Raw genomic sequence first — 17,923 nt, 5'->3', positions numbered from 1 at the left:
ATCTGGACATGAACTGGAAGCCAGCAGAGACTATAGTACACAAGTGTCATGCAAGAAACACTTATAAAGGAGCAGGCAGTCATATTCTGTACAGGCTGCAACTTCAGAGTGGTCCTCAGGTGTAGCTCTCCAAGCAGAGTGCATTGCATTAATCCAGTCTGAAAGTGACACAGGCATGGATAACTGTGGCAAGACATCAGAGAAGAAAGGTCATCATCTCTTAATCAAGAGCATGTATGTTTGTGTCTGGCCACAGTTTCTTCTTATGAGCCAACAAAGTTACCAGTGATCTAGTAGGAACCCTAGATAACTCACCTTACTAACAATGCAGACAAACACCCTATGTTGCATAAGCAGATACCCAGAACAGGTGACATATTGATGGTCTAAGACCCAAGTAGTCCCATTTTCTCCCCCCAGTGGCTTTACATACATCCAGTAGAGATTTGACAGGACAGAACTTTCCATCCCATATGCAGGCTGTGTATCTCTGTGTTGTCAAACAGAAAAGTACCACCCCATCTAACCTTGTCAGTATCAGCAAACACGTCAACAAAACACGTCAACCTCTTGATCAATGGTATCAAAGGTAGCCAATAGATTCAAAGAAATTGGCATGGGTACTTGATGCCTATCCATCACCAAAAGGAGAAAATCAACCAATGAGACTTAGGTTGTCTTTATGCCATAGCCAGGTCTAATTCTAGATTTAAAGTGTTGTAGAAGATCTCAGGAATGCAGGTATTTGTGGAACTGATTTACCTCAGCCTTATCAATGACCTAGAAAAAAACAGGTTAGAATAGGATGGTGACTGGAGAGATGACCCATGTCAAGATTTCACTTCTTATGCAATTGCTTGTTTGAGATACTGGTACCATTCCTTCCCTGAGAGAGTGTTGACTGTCTCCACCAATAATAGACCTACAGTTTCTTTGCTTAATTTTTAAGCCAGCCATGAAGGGGATACAAGTTGACAGACATTGCATGATGGGAAGCTTATTTTCTCCCGAAGTTCATATAAGACAGGAATATTGAGAAACATCTAGTATTTATTGTTTGGCATATGTAGTTTGGCAGGGACTGTTTTTTCCTATTTGTTTGAAAAACACCTAAATACATTGTAGGTTGCAATATAAAGTGGTCAGAAACAAAACACTGTTTCATTGTGGTGCTCCTAATGTGTATTGTATCCACCTGTTGTTTCTTGATTTACATTTAGGCTTTGTCTACACTGGCAAGTGAAAGACAAACTTTTGTTATTCAGAGGTGTTTTAAAAACAAAAACACACACGCACACTCGAAAGACAAAAGTTTTGCTGACGACAAGCACCAGTGTGAACAGCGCTTTGTCCTGCCGACAAAGCTAATGCCACTCATTGGGGGTGGAAGTTTTTTGTTGGTATCAGAGCTTTCTCCTGCCAACAAATAACGGCTGCACTGTGTGCCACTGTGTAGTGGCACAGCTGTGTCGCTAAAAGCTGCGTAATATAGACATAGCCTAAGTCCCTCACCCTAAGAGTTTAGTCTTTTTGTTATGCATTTGTCCACTGTCTAGCACAGGCCTGCACAACATGCGGCCCGGGGGCCGCATGCGGCCCGCGTGGGCTCATTGTGCGGCCCGCGGGGGTTGAGTAGATGGGCTCACTGTGCGGCCCGCGGGCGGAGGGGGGGGTGAGTAGACAAGTGGCGGGTGAGGGAGGGGGACTGAGTAGGTGAGCGAGCGGGCAGTGGCAGGGAATGAGTAGGCGAGCCGGGAGGGTGGCGGGCTGAGGAGGCGAGTGGGCGGGCAGTGGAGGGGAGTGAGTAGGCGAGCCGGGGCAAGCGGGCTGAGGAGGCTAGTGGTGAGTCGGTGGCTGACCTGTTCTACTGATCTGGTCTTGCTCCCATTCCCTCTCCCAGGGCCGGCTCCAGGCACCAGCAAAACAAGCAGGTGCTTGGGGCGGCACATTTCTAGGGGCGGCATTCTGGCGCTGGCCATCAAAGGTGCCGACTCCGGGGCATGGGAAAAAAGTGCCCCCACCACCCCAGCTCGCCTCCGCCTGCTCCCCTGAATGCACCGCCACTCCGCTTCTCCCCCCTCCCTCCCAGGCTTGCCATGTGCAAAACCGCTATTTCGCGCAGCAAGGCTGGGAGGGAGGAGAAGCCGAGCAGCAGGCACTCGGGGGAGGCGGTGGTGGTGGAACGGAGGTGAGCTGGAGTGGGGAGCGGTTCCTCTAACCCACCCATTACTTCCTGCACCCCCCCACCCTAGCTCACCTCTGCTCCGCCTGCTCCCCTGAACGCGCTGCTGCTCCGCTTCTCCGCCCTCCCTCGCCTGAGAGGGACGGGGGAGAAGCGGAGCGGCGGCATACCCGGGGGAGCAGGTGGAGTGGAGGTGAACTAGGGCGGGACGTCATGGGGGGCCCATAGGAATCAATGGGGGGGAGAAATGCGGCACGCCAGGAGAGGAGGCGGTGCTGGGGATTTGGGGAAGGGGTTCGGAAGGAGTGGAGTTGGAGTGGGGCTGTGGGCACAAAAAAGAAAGGGGAGGCGGCCAAAATTTTTTTTGCTTGGGACGGCAAAAATCCTAGAGCTGGCCCTGCCCTCTCCAAGCATTGCAGCTGTCCAGAGGTGCCTGCCTTCCACGCCTTCCTCATTCACACCTCATTCATTCAACAGGGCAATCGATTACAAAGTGTGGGGGAAGATCTTATTTTACTTCTAGCAAAAATACATTTTTCTTTTACCTTAATTATACTACCTTAGGGGCCGCTATAACATATTGCCGTTCAATACTGCTGTTTCGGTGGGCGGCGCTGGGGAAGAGGGTTTGTTTCCGCGGGGCAGATGGCGCGCGGGGCGGGGTTCGGCGGCGCTGGGCGGGTTGTTTCTGTGGGGCAGGTGGTGCTGGGGGGGGGGTTGTGTTTCGGGGGGGCTGGGTGGCGCTGGGGGGTGGGTTTGGCAGCGCTTGGGGGGTTTCGGCCCTCAGTTGTTTTCTTTGGAGTAATATGGCCCTCGCCGCTTTACGAGTTGTGCAGGCCTGGTCTAGCACAATGGGCTCCTGTTCCATGACTGGGCTCCTAGGCACAACTGCATTATACATCGCAGTATTATTGGGTAGTGGCGAATCAGAGTCATTGCCGCTTTATTCACCTCCATAAATAAATATAACAAAAAAGATAATTTTTTAATTAAAACCAAATCTGTAGTTGGATCCCATGTTACTTTCTACCTCCTGCAAAGCGGAGTGTGCCTATAGCTCTTCAGTGCCAGGCAGCTCTAATTGCCTCATTGAGTAGAAAGTTTGTAAAGAGAGAAATCACCCACACTTCAAAAACAGAGTGGCCCAGACACTGCCCTTAGTTTATAGACTTGTATAACCACCACTCAGTAGAGCAAAGGCCATGTCAATCTGTTTCAGCTGTGTAACATTTTGACTTTAATAGAGGTACTCTGAATTTATGTCAGAGTAACAAGACTTGGAAGACTTTCAAAGTGTAACTGAGGCCCAATGTTGAGGGGAAAATATTCCAGTTTGTTCAGTAGTTTCTAATAAGTAACACAAACGTATTTCTTTCCTGGTAACATACCATAATGGCATAACCCTATATCTTTCCTTAGTGTTGTTACTTTGCCATCACTCTAAAAATGTTGCAGACTTGTGGATCTTACAAGGTCTTGATAATAGGTAAATAATCTTTGTATGAATATAGTTAAGATGAGCAAAATTGCAATACCCCTGAGAGAAGAAGTTAAGTCAACCGAAGCCCCAGTATAGACACTAATAGGTCAGTGGAAGAATTCTTCCATCAACTTAGCTACTGCTTTTCGGGGGGAGAGATGGAGGGTATCTATGACAACAGAAAAATTCCCTTTGGTCTCTGTAGCAAGTGTCTACACTACAGTGCAGTGGCATAGCTGCAGCATTGGATCTGTATCTGTACTGCTGTAGCGGTTGCAGTGTAGTCATACCCCCCTCCCCTTAGTTTTAATAGCTTTTATCTTCTCTTTAACTTTGGTGATCAAACCATATCCATTCATAGTACTTTACATCCATTGATGTTCTCCAAATCTTCATCCAGCTGAATATTTTGAGACAATTTATTCAATTAACAAGACGTTCAGAATGTACTTCTGAACATCCCGTTAATTGAATCCAGTTCAGAAACAATCCAATACAGAAACCTATCGTGAGTCTCTGAACATTTTCTTCAGTAGAGAAAATGGTGGTGTTATCAGAATACCCCACTATTCCCCCTCAGTTGCACTAAGGAAGTGCAATTATCTTTTAATAGTGCTTTGCCTTTCTATAGCACCATCCATCTATGAATTTCAAATGCTTTACAAACATTAATTAAACCTTATAACACCACTGAGAGACAGGTTTTATTATCCCTGCACTACAGATGAGGAAGTTCCAGTTCACACAGAAAAATCTATGGCAGACCTTGTAATAGAACCCAGGGACCGAGTTCAGCCACGGCGTAAGCAAGCGCAAACCCTGCTGGAGTCAATGGGAGTTGTGCCAGAATATGCCAAGAATGAATTTAGCTCTAGATCTCCTGACTCCTTCCAATTCCTCTGCTTTAGCCGCAGTGCTAAATGGCTTTGTTTTAGGCATTTTGGAATCCGCATCTAGGTGGGACAAGCCATTTAGCAAATGAGTTCAAACTTAGAATTTATTTGAATCTAATGAATAAGTGTTCAAAAAGGGGGAAAAAAACAGGACACAAAGTCTAGTTATTTGTATTACAGTACCACCTAGGAGTCCTAATCTGAAAGTACATCTGCACAGTAGCTGGGAGATGTAATTCTCAGCTTGAATGGATGAACGGGCGCTACTTCTGCTCAAGCTAGCACATAAAAATAGCTGCATGGCCGTGGTGGCTTAGGCTAGTGGTTTGAGTACAATCCTGCCCAACCTCCTGATTATATATTTGGGTGGCTAGCCCAAGCCACTGCCCGTGCCACAGTGGCCACACTGCTATTTTTAGGCACAGGCTAGCATGTGTATGTCTACCCAAGATGTGTATGTCTACCTCGCAGCTGCTGTGTAGATGTACCCATAGAACGAGACCTTAGTGTGCTAGGCACTGTTCAAACACAGAACCAAAAAACCATGTTTCTCTCTAGCATCCATTATTAAAAGTAGCTAAATGCTGTGTCTGGTGAAAGCTCCTCATCACACAGCCATCTCAACTATTACCCATATGTGTGTGCCCCATAAAAGCAGTTCTTTAACTTTAAGACTGATCAGTTTGTTAGTGAATTTATGGCTGACTGTTAAGGGGTTTTTTTTGTTTTTGTTTTTGTTTTTTTTAAGAAAAAAATCCACAGGGAACAATGCCTACTGAGAAAATGATGCGAATATTTTCCCCTTGATACGTGGTGTGAGTCACATTCCTGTATATTAGAAGCTTACCTTCTGTTGTTTCATTTGACTGCTTAATACAGACATGGCTTTTCTCTCCTGTCACTGGTCCTTGATAGCACATTTCCCCAAAAATTTATCTTGAGCTGGTATTTCACAGAACTAGTTAGACATGACACAAGATGCATGGATTACATAGTTATTCAGGTTTTCAGTGTTCGTTCTAAATGGAACATTTTACACATCAATGGGCTCTGAATCAGGCCCTCATAAAAGTGGGGCATTCTAAAAATTGTTATGATGTTTTAGTTGAACTTTTGCCCACTCTCCCCAAGGATAGTGGCTGTCCTGGTACTTCCCCTTTTTCCTACCTCTTTCCCACTAGCTTTATCTCCCCTCCCAGCTAGCATTGCTCTGGTCTTTGTCAGTGCCCCTGGCATACAAGTGCATGTTAACAAGATTCCAGATAATGCATAAATGTTAATTTTAAAACCAAATGGGTAGGTGAGTTTGACATATTAACAGCCTTATGAAATCTTGTCATGATGTATTCAGTGTGTGGCGGGAGGGGAAAGGAGTTAAAAACAGAGGAAAAAGACCTTTAAGACTTGCCTAGACTAGATTAAAAGGTGGGTTGGTTTTTGTTTTATTTTAATATTTATTAGCTCTTTAAAACCATTGGCTCTAGGCTGGAATTCACCTCTACAAGCCATGTTAAAACAAAACTTATCCTGTCTACAGCAGACTTTTAAGACATGTTAGTTAAAACATTTTAGTGAATACATTTTAAAATACACCTTTTAGACCAATATTGAAATGTACTGAGGGATTTCATTAGACTGATTCTTACATATGAAACCGGTAGTTTTGTAGGGCCTATACATATCTCCTATACCTATTTGTAGGAAGAAAAAATACAGCAATTTACCTCTGGTAATCATTTAGTGACTGTGATAACTTGACTCAGACACTTGAGGACTGCTAAGGATAACAGATTGTGAGAAATACAGGGTGTTACCTGGCTGTAATTGTTTCATGATATTTTATAGACTGTTTTATAGGCCTTTGTAGCCTATCAGTATGACTGCAATTTTTATGTGCATGATTTATAAAGGTTACATTTTGTTGTTTTGTGTCCCCTGTGATCATGGTGAGTAAAGCTCGTTAGGAAATTCCTCCCCTCTTCACCCCAAACGTAAAACAGTTTTTTGTTTTCATTTTGTAATTGAGGGGGAGGAGTGTAGAAAGCTTTAAAAAAAATTGATTTGGGGGGTTTTGACAAATGGACTTTTTTCCCACAAAATGTGGTGGTGTTTTTCCCCCAAAAAATCCATTTTCAATTTAAAATGTTGATGGAAGATTTTCATACAGTTCCAGTTGTGAATCTAAACTGGATAATGACTTTATCGAGAATGTTACAATGGGAAGCATGTCCTCTTAAAATGGTACTTACAAAAGGAGACTGTAATTGTTCCCTTCTAAATATGGAAGTGCAGCTTGCGTATCTTTATCCAAACAAAATCAGCCTCTATGGGCCACCCTTTTGTATTGAAGATGAGGGTGACTACAGGCCACATAGTACTCCCTAATCTGCATTTGTCCCACAGACTGCACTTTGACCATCTGTTATAGTAACATAGAAAAGCAATATCGTTCACTCAAGCATAAGGGAGAGAAAAAAACTAATATTGCAAAAACAAACCATGCCCTTCTATTTGTGTCGAACCAACATCTATTATAGAAATATTTAGGTTATCAGTTTTTAAATGACCAAGACTGAACCAGTTCAAGCTCTTTTTTTTTTTTTAAATCATCCAGATCATGAAAATGGAGTAATTCAAAACTAGCATATGGAAAAATCCCATTATCCCTTTTTGAGATAGAAACAAGCCTGGAGTGGATCTCCTGACTACATCCATGTACAGGCATGTCAGGCTGCCCCTCCTGTCTGCTGTGCTTGGGAGCAGCCAGGGATTTTAAACTTACAAAAGCCTTTTTCCCCCCATAAGCAAGGTCCTTACAGCTTTTTATGTCTTCTTTACTGATCAGAACAGAATGAGCAGGCAAAGCAAGTGGATAGTACAATTCTCACCTGTGAACCAAAACACAACTGGTGAAATTAACAACCCCAAAAGTCTTGTGAAACTCAAAAACAATACATTTTATTTTAGCATGCATTTTTATTTGTGCCCATATCCTTAACTGATGCTAGAAAGTAAATATGTAATGTCTGTAAAAGAACTGGGGTTTAACAACATGGAACAAACAAGGCAGGGCAATTTTTTTTCTCTTATAAAGTGCCACTTCCTGGAGTGCTATAATGGAGTTCCTAGTGACTCAAATAAAAGTCTGTCATGGAACAATATTTCTTCTTCTTACAGCTAGCAAGTACACTGATAATTCAGTGGGGGTAGAATGAGATAGTCCATTTGTGGGTCACTCCTCACTGGGGGCACATTAGGTCTGTGCTCCATGATCTGCTCTGCCTTTAAACTCATTTCCATGGGAAATTTATGGTGTTGATTTTTCTTATAAAGCCCTGCAAAAGTTATGTTCTGGTTATCTCAGACTGGCTCTCTCCCTGTGCAATACCACAGCATGTGAGATCAGCTGAGACACCAAAGATAAAACAAACACATACACTCTGGTTTAATCATGAAGTAATTTTCAGTGAAGGGTCCTCCACTGTGAAATTAGCTTCAGCCATCACACTGCCAGAGCCTAGATTTGTTGACCTTCAGGTCACACTACAAGATCCATCTGGTTTTTGTTGTTGTTTTTTCATACCTGGATGGAGATGGGATGAAAGCAATATGTGGTGACTTTTTTTAAAGCTGCTTGTATGACAGTGATCTTATTTGTGTATTATGTTTTTATAAAGCATGTACATGCACCCATTTAGACACATAAAGTATGTGAGCAGAAACTAAATTGGAACCTGTACCTACACATTGTTTTGTTTCAGAGCCTCCTGTTTGTCTTCATTTCTCTTGCCTTTAAGAGGAGAGCAGTGTTTTTATAGTTACTGATCAGGGCGATGAGGTGCCTGCTCCAAATGGCTAGAACAGCTGCTTTCTCTCACCCGGTCAAGCAATGGGGGGAAGAAAACAGCTGCATTTTCTAGACCACTGCCAGAAGCCTCTGTCCATCTCTGGACTGCTCACAAAGCCACAAGGGTTTTCTCTCTGTGGAACGCTAAAAGTGAAGCCATTGCTCCAGGTGGATTCCCTTGTTAATCCCCAGCTCTGTGTTTAGGCCACTGAGGTCTATATTCATGTGTGTCTCTCTTTCAGTGAGCATGAATTGAATCTATTTTATTATATTACATCACATACAGTTAAAATTTTTACTGTTCTCCTGGGAGCTCCAGGGCCAGATCCAGCTTTTTTGCCACCCCAAGTGGCAAACAAAAAAAAGATGAGCGGCGGCACTTCGGCGGCAGCTCAATCGCGCCGCTTCTTCGGTGGCAGTTCGACAGCAGGTCCTCCCTCTCTTCCTCTTCGGCGGCAATTTGGCTGCAGCTCAAGGAGGAAGAGAGGGAGTGAGGGACCCACCGTCGAATTCCCGCCAAAGACCCGGATGTGCCGCCCTGATACCGGACGGAATGCCACCTCTTTGAATTGGTCGCCCCAAGCACCAGCTTCCTATGCTGGTGCCTGGAGCCGGCCCTGGGGAGCTCACATATTGCCTGTCTCAATACAAATGGTCCTGAAATGGCTATTCTTGGTAACACAAGTCAGAAGTTGACAAGTCACTGGAGAGTAGAGGCCTAGATTTTTTTCGAAAGGCTAGTTTCCTTTTTGTTGGGTGGAAATAGAGTGATTAGCTGTACAAATGCTGACTGTGATGGATTAGTATGTCTGCATGTATCTATATCTATCTTCAAACTCCATGTTGTTTTGTGAGGGATAATTTGATTGTAAACCTGTTCTGTGCCTTCACCTGGGCTTTGTAGCCACCTGAAACACACAGGTAGTGTCAGGAGAAATATTGGACCTAGCAGAGGGCTAACAGTGGAGAGTGGATGACCCTTGGACAAAAGCCATGATCCACAAAAGTACTTAGGGGCCTAAATGCCAGTTTTAGGCTTCACTGCGATGCTCAAAACTCCCCCCAATCCCTGCAGAGGCCTAGCTTACTTGTTGCCTAAGTTTTCAGGGTAAAATTTCTCTCAGCACCTAAGTTTCTGATTCTGGGCTTGCACATTGTTGCTATCTCTAGGCATCTGGATGCCTGTCTCCTATCTAAGCCCCAGAGTGAGCTACCAATTAACGGGAGATAGCCGGTGTTCATCTGCCTATCTCACCTGTGACACCTGATCATTAGGTGTGCTCGGAGGCTGCCTAGTGGATTATAGTCCATTCAAAATCTGGCCAGAGGAAGAGGAGGTGGCTGTGCTGCCAACCTTGTAACTTTTTAGTCCAGTGGCTGGAGCACTCACCTGGGATGTGGGAGACCAAGTTAAATTTCCCCCCGGCCAGATGGGGAGAAGGGATTTGAACATGGATCTCTCATCTCTTTTCTTCTCTTCAGGCAGGGGGGAAATTGAACCTGGGTCTTCCACCTCCCAGTTGAGTGCTCTCGCCACTGGGCTACAAGTTATAAGGTGGGTACCACTTCCTTCTCCCTCAGCTGTTTTGTGTTGAATGAGACAGGGGCCTAACTCATTCCTGCAAGAAACTGCTTAGGTGAGTCAACTGACTCAGGCTTTCACTCTGGGGCTAAAAATAGCAGGGTAGACAAGTGGGACTGGGCTCTGAAATCCAGAGAGTCTGAGCCCAAATATCTGCACTGCTATTTTTAGCCCCATAGTGCAAGCCTGAGTCAGTTGACCTGGGCTCTGAGACTCTCTGCAGCAGGTCTTTGTTTGCAGTGGAGACATACCCTTAGGCACCTCTCTTTGTGAGAGTGCCTATCTCTCCCCATTCATTGTGTAAGGAGCCTAGGCACCTAACCTCAGGTATTGTGGATCACAGTGATGTTCCTGTTACTTTCTAAGCGTCTAAAAGTTAGGCGTAATGATGCTCAGTGTTGCAAGACCTAAGTCCCTTTGTGGATCCGGGCAGGGATGCTATTTCAAATTTGGGGGAGGCAACTTTAACCGTGATTCCAGGGGCTACTTAGGCACCTGAAAACTAGTTTTTTTGAAGATGGGGGGGTGGGGCACAAACAAAAATTATAATGCAAAGGGGGAGTTCAACTCAAAAAGTTTGAAAACCACTCAGGGTGCAGGCAGGGGGGGTAGCTCAGGCTGCAGGGAGGGACTGTGTCCGGGGAGGGGTGTAGCTCAGTGTCCAGGCAGGGGGTAGCTAGGGGCTGTGTGCTGGGACTCAGGAGGGGCGTAGGTCAGGATGCAGGGAGGGGCTGTGTCTGAGGGGGTGCTGCTGCTGAGGGACCAACCATGCACTCAGTCTTTCGGTGACACAGTGGGCCCAGCTCTGAGGTAGGGTTGCCAACTTCCTGATTGCAGAAAACTGAACACTCTTGCCCCACCCCTGGTCACTCTATCCCCCCTCCCTCGCTCACTTGCTCATCTTCACTGGGCTGGGGCAGGGAGTTGGGGTGAGGGCTCTGCCTGGGGGTGCAGGCGCTGGGGTGGGGCTGAGGATGAGGGGTTTGGGGTGTAGGAGGGAGTTCAGGGTTGAGGGTGTGGGGGGTGAGGACTCCAGTTGGGGGTGCAGACTCTGGGGTGGGGCCAGGGATGAGGGGCTTGGGGTGCAGGAGGGGGCTCAGGGCTGGGGCTGAGGGGTTTGGAATGCGAGAGGGGGTGCAGGTTCTGGGAAGGAGTTTGGGTGCAGAAGGGGGCTCAGTGCTGAGGCAGGGGGTGGGGGTGCAGGCTCTGGCCGGTCAGTGCTTACGAGCTCCCAGAAGTGGCCATCATGTACAGCTCCTGGGCTGAGGGGCCAGGGGGATCTGTGCATTGCCCATGCTTACAGGCACTGCCTCCGGAGCTCCCATTGGCCCAGCTCCCATTGGCACTCAGACCTGCATCTAGGAGCTGGACATGCCAGCTGCTTCCGGGGAGCTGCGCGGAGCCAGGGCAGGCAGGGACCCTGCCTTAGCCCTGCTGCGCCACTGCCCAGACTTTTAGCGACCCAATCAGCACTGCTGACAGGAGCTGCCAGGGTCCCTTTTTGACTGGGTGTTCCAGCTGAAAAACGGATGCATGGCAACCCTCTGGGGGCTGAGGCAAGGGGCATGCTCTGCCCACCCAGGGACACAATGGGTGGTGGGAGGGGGACACCCTGACATCAACCCCTGCCCAGCTCTGCACAGGGCTCTCAGTCCCAAGTGGCACTCCATGGTGGGGGTGGGGCAGGGGTGGGGCAGCAGATGCAGATGGGAACAGAGCATGGCTGCATCTTCCCTCCTGCTGCAAACTTCACCCATATACAGTAGAAAATTTTGGGAGGGGGAGTTCCCCACTTTCCCTGCCACCCCCCAAACCTCCCTAAATGGCACCCTTGATCTGGGCAGAAGATCTGGCCATTGCCAAAGGAAACCAGCTCTTCCAAGTGGGCTGGTAACAAAGCAACAGATCACCTGATGGAGGAACTGAGACTGACCAGGCATATCACTTGGCAGAGGGGATTAGAAACTATAAAAGGACAAGGTCTCTCAATGACTAGAACAAGAAGACAGGATTGAACAGGAGGAATGGGTATGGTAGGGCAGAACCTTGCAGTCTCTGAACAGACACTGACCAAATCCCAAAGGACTGTTGGAGTGGTGAGGAAACTAAGGCAGGGATTTGTGTGAAGGTTTTATTGTCTTTCCATGTATAGTTCCTTGGCTTTTCTATGAGTAAAGTGTGATTGGTTTAGAATTCTTTTTGCAAAATCTCTGGGTTCTTGCTTCAACTACGCATCCCTGAAGAAGTGTTAAACTATAAAGCAGAATACCCATGGTGGTCAAGCTCTGGAAAGGGTGTTCTTGTTCTTGAGTGACTGGGGTGTCTTTGGAGGCTTAGGGCAGTTGAACTGTGGGGTGCCATTAGGGCCGGCTTTAGCAGGTGCGGGGCCCCACGCCGGGACGCAAATTGTCTCATGCCCCACCCCGCCCCAACTCCGCCCCGGCCCTGCCCCGACTCCGCCTCCTCCCTGCCCCATTGGATCCCTCCCCAAATCCCTGCCCCCAGCCCCGCCCCCTCACTGCCCCCATGGGATCCCGCCCCAAATTCCCGCCCTGGCCCTGCATCTTCCCCAAGCACACCGCATTCCTCCTCCTCACCCCTCCCTCCCAGGCTTGCACTGATCAGGGGAGAAGCAGGACGCGGCTTAGCCCCCCCCCACACCCCCTGCTCCGCCGGCAGTCCTGGACGTTGCGGGGCCCTATTCCGGGAAATCGGCCGAATCGGCTTAAAGCCGGCCCTGGGTGCCATTCCCTGGAAATAGTATCAGACAGAGCAGGTGCTTGAGAGGCCACAGGCTGTGGCTGAAGCCTTCTGAGGTCTAGGGGGATTGTGGAAGCACATAGATCCAGTGTTTGGATACAGCCAGAGCAGCCTGGTGAATATCCATCAGGGAGAGCTCAACCAGGTCTGTGATGGACACTAACATTTGTACCAGAAGTTATTTTTAAGAGAAAATCGCCTTCCTGAAAAGGGAGATCAGGTTGCAGTCCCTCTAGAACAGTGGCTCTCAACCTTTCCAGCCTTTCAGGAGTCTGATTTGTCTTGCATACCCCAAGTTTCACCTCACTTAAAAACTTTGCTTGCAAATCAGACACAAAAGTACTAGTGTGTCACAACACACTACTACCAAAAAATTGATTACTTTCTCATTTTTACCATATCATTATAAAACAATTGGAATATAAATATTGTACTTACATTTCAGTGTATAGTATATAAAGCCATATAAACAAGTCATTGTCTGTATGAAATTTTAGTTTGTACTGATTTCGGTAGTACTTTTTATGTAGCCTGTTGTAAAACTAGGCAAATATCCAGTTGAGTTGATGTACCCCCTGGAAAACCACTATGTATCCCCAGGGGTATGCATACCCCGGTTGAGAACGACTGCTCTAGAAATCTAGACTATACTGTCATTCACTAATCCTTTCATCAATCCTCCACACCAGCCCACTGGGCCTTGAAGTATTCATTCATGACTGTTAGTTTGTCTATGGGTGTCTAGAGAGATGGATCTACTTGAATAAAGGTAATCCTAGGGTAAGACACCTAGGAACTTCAAGCATGGCTAATGGATTCTTTCACATGTGCTTTCATCTAGTCACAGGGATACTCCTGGTACAAGCTCAGACCACAATGGATTGTATATTCATAAAGAATTGACTGGGTGTGGTAGTATTTTGCCAGTTGTGTTTTCCAATCCTGGCAGCACAAAACTAGGTTAAAGTACAAAGCTCACTTTGATACACACTAACTTCAGACTGATATCTCAAAGCCAAAGGGAAACAAAGGACACTAGAATGTGTCTCTGAGTGTGACAAAGAGCTGTGTTATACCATTTGTTATAGGCAGCCATAGTGCTTAGAATTTAGTTACTGTAGAAATTGTTAAAGACAAGTTGTCTTTGCTAAAAGACTGTCATGAATACTCCTTAAAGGATATGAGATCTTGTTTCCCATTTCAATGACAGAATCTAAGAGCAGCTGTTCAAATTAAAATGTTGTTGTTTCTGGTTCATTTAGTTATTTAGGACTATGTTCGTATGGATCAGACTTTTTAAATTCCAATTTAAAAACATCTCTTGTCATTTTCACAAAATTCTGCTAAATAAGGCTAAACAGTGACTGAATTCAGAACACCAACATACTTGCGATGATATCTTGAACGTAGTGCTTCCTGTTTTAACAAAACAGGTTGTTCTAGATATTGTTGACTGCCAACAGCATGGTTGTGTACAGGAAATAAAGAGTCTTTTTCCCAGAGAGCTTTAACTATTCATTAGGGCACTGAAATTGTCTGACATGGATCTGTGATGGTTGAGGCATCTGTAGTTTCAGTTCATTTAACTCCAAGGATTCCAGGACATGCAGTGCGGTGCAGATGCATGCCTGTGTTACCCATGAAGTAACACTAAACTTCATGTTAATCTATTTGTTAATTTTCATTATGAAGTGCTATGCTCAAACTCATTCTAATCCTGTTGCCCTGGCCAGTGTAGATCACACCAAAAACTCATTTGTTCTTAATGTAATGAGTCTTCGCTTGGCAGCATTTGATCAGTAAATTTCAAACCTGTGTAAATTAAAAAAGTTTATATGGTGGTAACTCTTGCCCTTAGCAATTTTTCTGTACTAATCACAGAGCAATTTCACACTTCTCACAAAAAAGGGCAATAGATTATAACTCCTACTATGTATTGCTAGAAAAATCACATGTACGTTTAAGAGCTCTTCACTTGTAAAAAGTACTGTGTTTGGTTTTTCTTAGCAACTTGCAATCCCAGAAACAGAACTAAGTAAACAGGCTGATTAAAGTAGAGATACTAGGCTTTTTGTTGTACATAACAAGATCCTGTTTAGCCTTAACTTGCCTTTTCTATGTAACTATGGTGTTCTGTTCCCATCACCAGCCAGTGCTTAGTGATGGAATTGATTATTACATGATAGTTATGTTTTAAAACACACCTGAATCAAAAAAGTCATATTGCAGAGATTGTACTACATGCAAGCAATTTTTACTGCTGTTGTGCATTGAAGGACATACTTGGTACAGGTATAGTAACTGGCATTTGTGCCAGCATTCAAGTTGGCTATGTGGATATTTGAGGGAATACAGTGCTATTCCTTACTCTAAAGGAGCAGGATTACTCTGGGCCTGGGCACCTCATAATTAAACAGAGGATACAATATATAAAACTATTTAGAACTTTGACGTGCACCGTAGCCCTGAAGCACATGACTGACTCTACTTGGAGTCCTAATGGACAGCCCTAAGATGTTACTCTGGTGGATGTGGAGCTGCTGTGTAATAATTTCATGAATGCTGTATGACTTAAACCCAATATAGGTATACAGTAACTAGTGGAGTTTCCCCGGTGAGTGTATTTGGTTTAATAGGGGGCTGTTGGAAAAACAAGCAGGAAGGCAACACAAGCTAGATAAGCAGGTCTCAATGCATACTTGGTGGTGATTACAAGACAATGGCTGAGCTATGGGGTAAAGATGCTACTTGCAGGTCCAGCCAAAGTTACACACGCTGTCTTGCCAAAAGTGGGACTGAGAGAATAAAGGGTTGCTAAATGGTTACAAAGAGACTCTGGAGAGAGTGAGGGGTAAGCTGTTCTTTCAGTGAACTGACTGACAAGAACAGAGATCCCCTGCAGGAGTGTCTGAAGCAGTTGTGGCTGCCAGGGGACGGTAAGCCTTAAGGAAGACATAAGTTTTAATATTTTAAGATCAGAGGCGGCATGCGAGCTGATTTTTAGTGGCACTCTGCTGCCAGTCGGGATCCTGGCCGCCGGCCCTGCTCAGCCCGTTGCCTGCCTGGATGGACAGAACCCCAGGCTGGAAGTGGGCTGAGTGGGGCCGGCGGCCAGGACCCCGGCTGGCAGGGGCCGGCGGACGGAACCCCAGACTGGCAGTGGGCTGAACGGGTCAGCCCGCTGCCGGTCTGGGGTTCCGTCCTCTGGCCCCTGTAAATGTAAAATGTATTACTGACACGCGAAACCTTAAATTACAGTAAATAAATGAAGACTTGGCACACCACTTCTCAAAGGTTGCCGACCCCTGCTCTACTATCTTATAAATCATGGCTTTAACTGTCATTTATCCTCTATTGCCATGCCCTTTCACTGTTGATATCTAGCCCTTGAATGTGACAAATATATTCCCAGATGCTTTGCAAAGTCCAATATGACTGGCAACAGAACATGGTCCTTACGTTCCAATGGTCTGTCAGAAAATGCTGTTTTTAGTCTGTCTTCTCATTTTCTCTGAATACTACAAGCTGTTTAGAACAACAGTGAACAACTACTAAGAGATTTTTCCCTTGAAACGAACCAAAAAATAAAACCCATGTATTTTTTTTCTGATGGCCGATCTAAAAGTCTTACGTTTCTTCATGGGATCTTTCTGGTCACTGTATTCAAGCACATCTCCATTGCATTTTGAATGTCATGTGACATACCTGGTCAATACATGACAGCTCTAGCTGAAGAAGAGTTCATGGAAGTTCATTTTCACAGAAGTTGGTCCAATAAAAGGTATTACCTCACTCATCTTGTATTGGTCTCTCTCTCTCTAATCCTTCTGAAATCTTGGATGACTAATGCAGGCATTTTAGCAATTCTTTCCTAACTCCTCCTCGATAACAACTTTGCTATAATCCCCAAATAATCCTTCATGGCCTACTAAAACTGAAGCATCTGGTGGAGTGACCGCCTCAGACAAATATTGGTGGAAGTGACTGTCGCACCTCAGCTTCTTTTGTGGGAGTTCCTCTGATGTCAGTGTCAAGTGTCTGCATTGTTTCTATACTACACTCCCTTTCCCTCCCTCCACCCACTGTTCTCTATGACTCTGTAGAACAACAAAGGCAAGATATTGTGGATTGTGTCTCAGGTGCACTGCTGGGACGGCAGTGATTTAAGCAGGGGAGAATGTAACCTGTGTGTCTAATAGGGAGATATGTCTTTAAGAGACCCATTTGGGGGAGATAGGAGTGAGTAGTGTCTGGATCATTGTTGCTGGGCAGATTTAGCACTCCACATCGAGAAGCTTCTGGAATTGGGTGTGGTAGTTTTGGGTATGCTCCAATACAGTAACTCCTCACTTAACGTTGTAGTTATGTTCCTGAAAAATGCAACTTTAAGCGAAATGATGCTGAAAATCCTTAGAGACTGAACTCTGGGTCTCCAGCTACTTTTCTACGGGAGTTGGGGGTTTTTTTAGGCACTGGAGAAGGGCAATGAAGTGAACTCTAGCCCACCCAAAGGTTACACTTCCACTCAGAAAACCCTATTCCTAAAATCTTCTAGTTATTGGTAAAGATGGATCCTTGGGTTAGACCCACAGAGGGATTTAGGCATTAAAATACATTTTAGAGACCCTGCTGCCTAGTGGGAATCCACAGCCCAGAATTAGATGTCCAGGCTCCCTATGCAATGCATAGGGAGTGTTAGGTGCCGAACAGGGATTTCCCTACACCCACTCCACCCTCCCACCCCAGTTTTGTGAACTACTTACATGCAGTGTTGCCAGTTTAGTGATTGTTTGGAAATTTGAATTGAAATTGAAACATTAATACACACTTTAAAAGCATATACAGTGTATGATAAAACACATCTATCTGAAAAAGTATAATAGATTTGAAAAGTATAACCATAGACTAGCTTCCTTATACAGCTGTTTTTTATGACAATGTCAGTGCATTCATTTCGGTGATGTTGGCCAACCTAATAATTTCAAATTATGATTTGTAAGCAAAGTCTAAATGAGCTCTCCCTGGCAGCTAGTGATGAGCGAGGGGGAAAAGGCTTCAGGACCAGACTGTATTTACATTCACACCTAATTTACCTAGGTATCCAGCAAACAGAGCTGCGTTGCTCAAGTAATAGATTTTGCCTGGAGTTGGGTTACAAATCACTTGAATGCAGGGCGGG

At 45.5% G+C, this 17,923-nt stretch overlaps 1 protein-coding gene across 2 annotated transcripts in view; it reads left to right on the top strand.

Moving 5' to 3' along the window:
* Nucleotides 1-17,923, top strand: part of CPM (carboxypeptidase M) — a 56,585-nt gene that overhangs the window by 10,166 nt on the left and 28,496 nt on the right. The window lies entirely within an intron of this gene.

This window comes from Trachemys scripta, chromosome 1 (assembly GCF_013100865.1).
Source record: "Trachemys scripta elegans isolate TJP31775 chromosome 1, CAS_Tse_1.0, whole genome shotgun sequence".
NCBI lineage: Eukaryota > Metazoa > Chordata > Testudines > Emydidae > Trachemys > Trachemys scripta.
The sequence above is the reverse complement of the archived record's forward strand: the minus strand, read 5'-3'. Positions and strand labels throughout refer to the sequence as shown.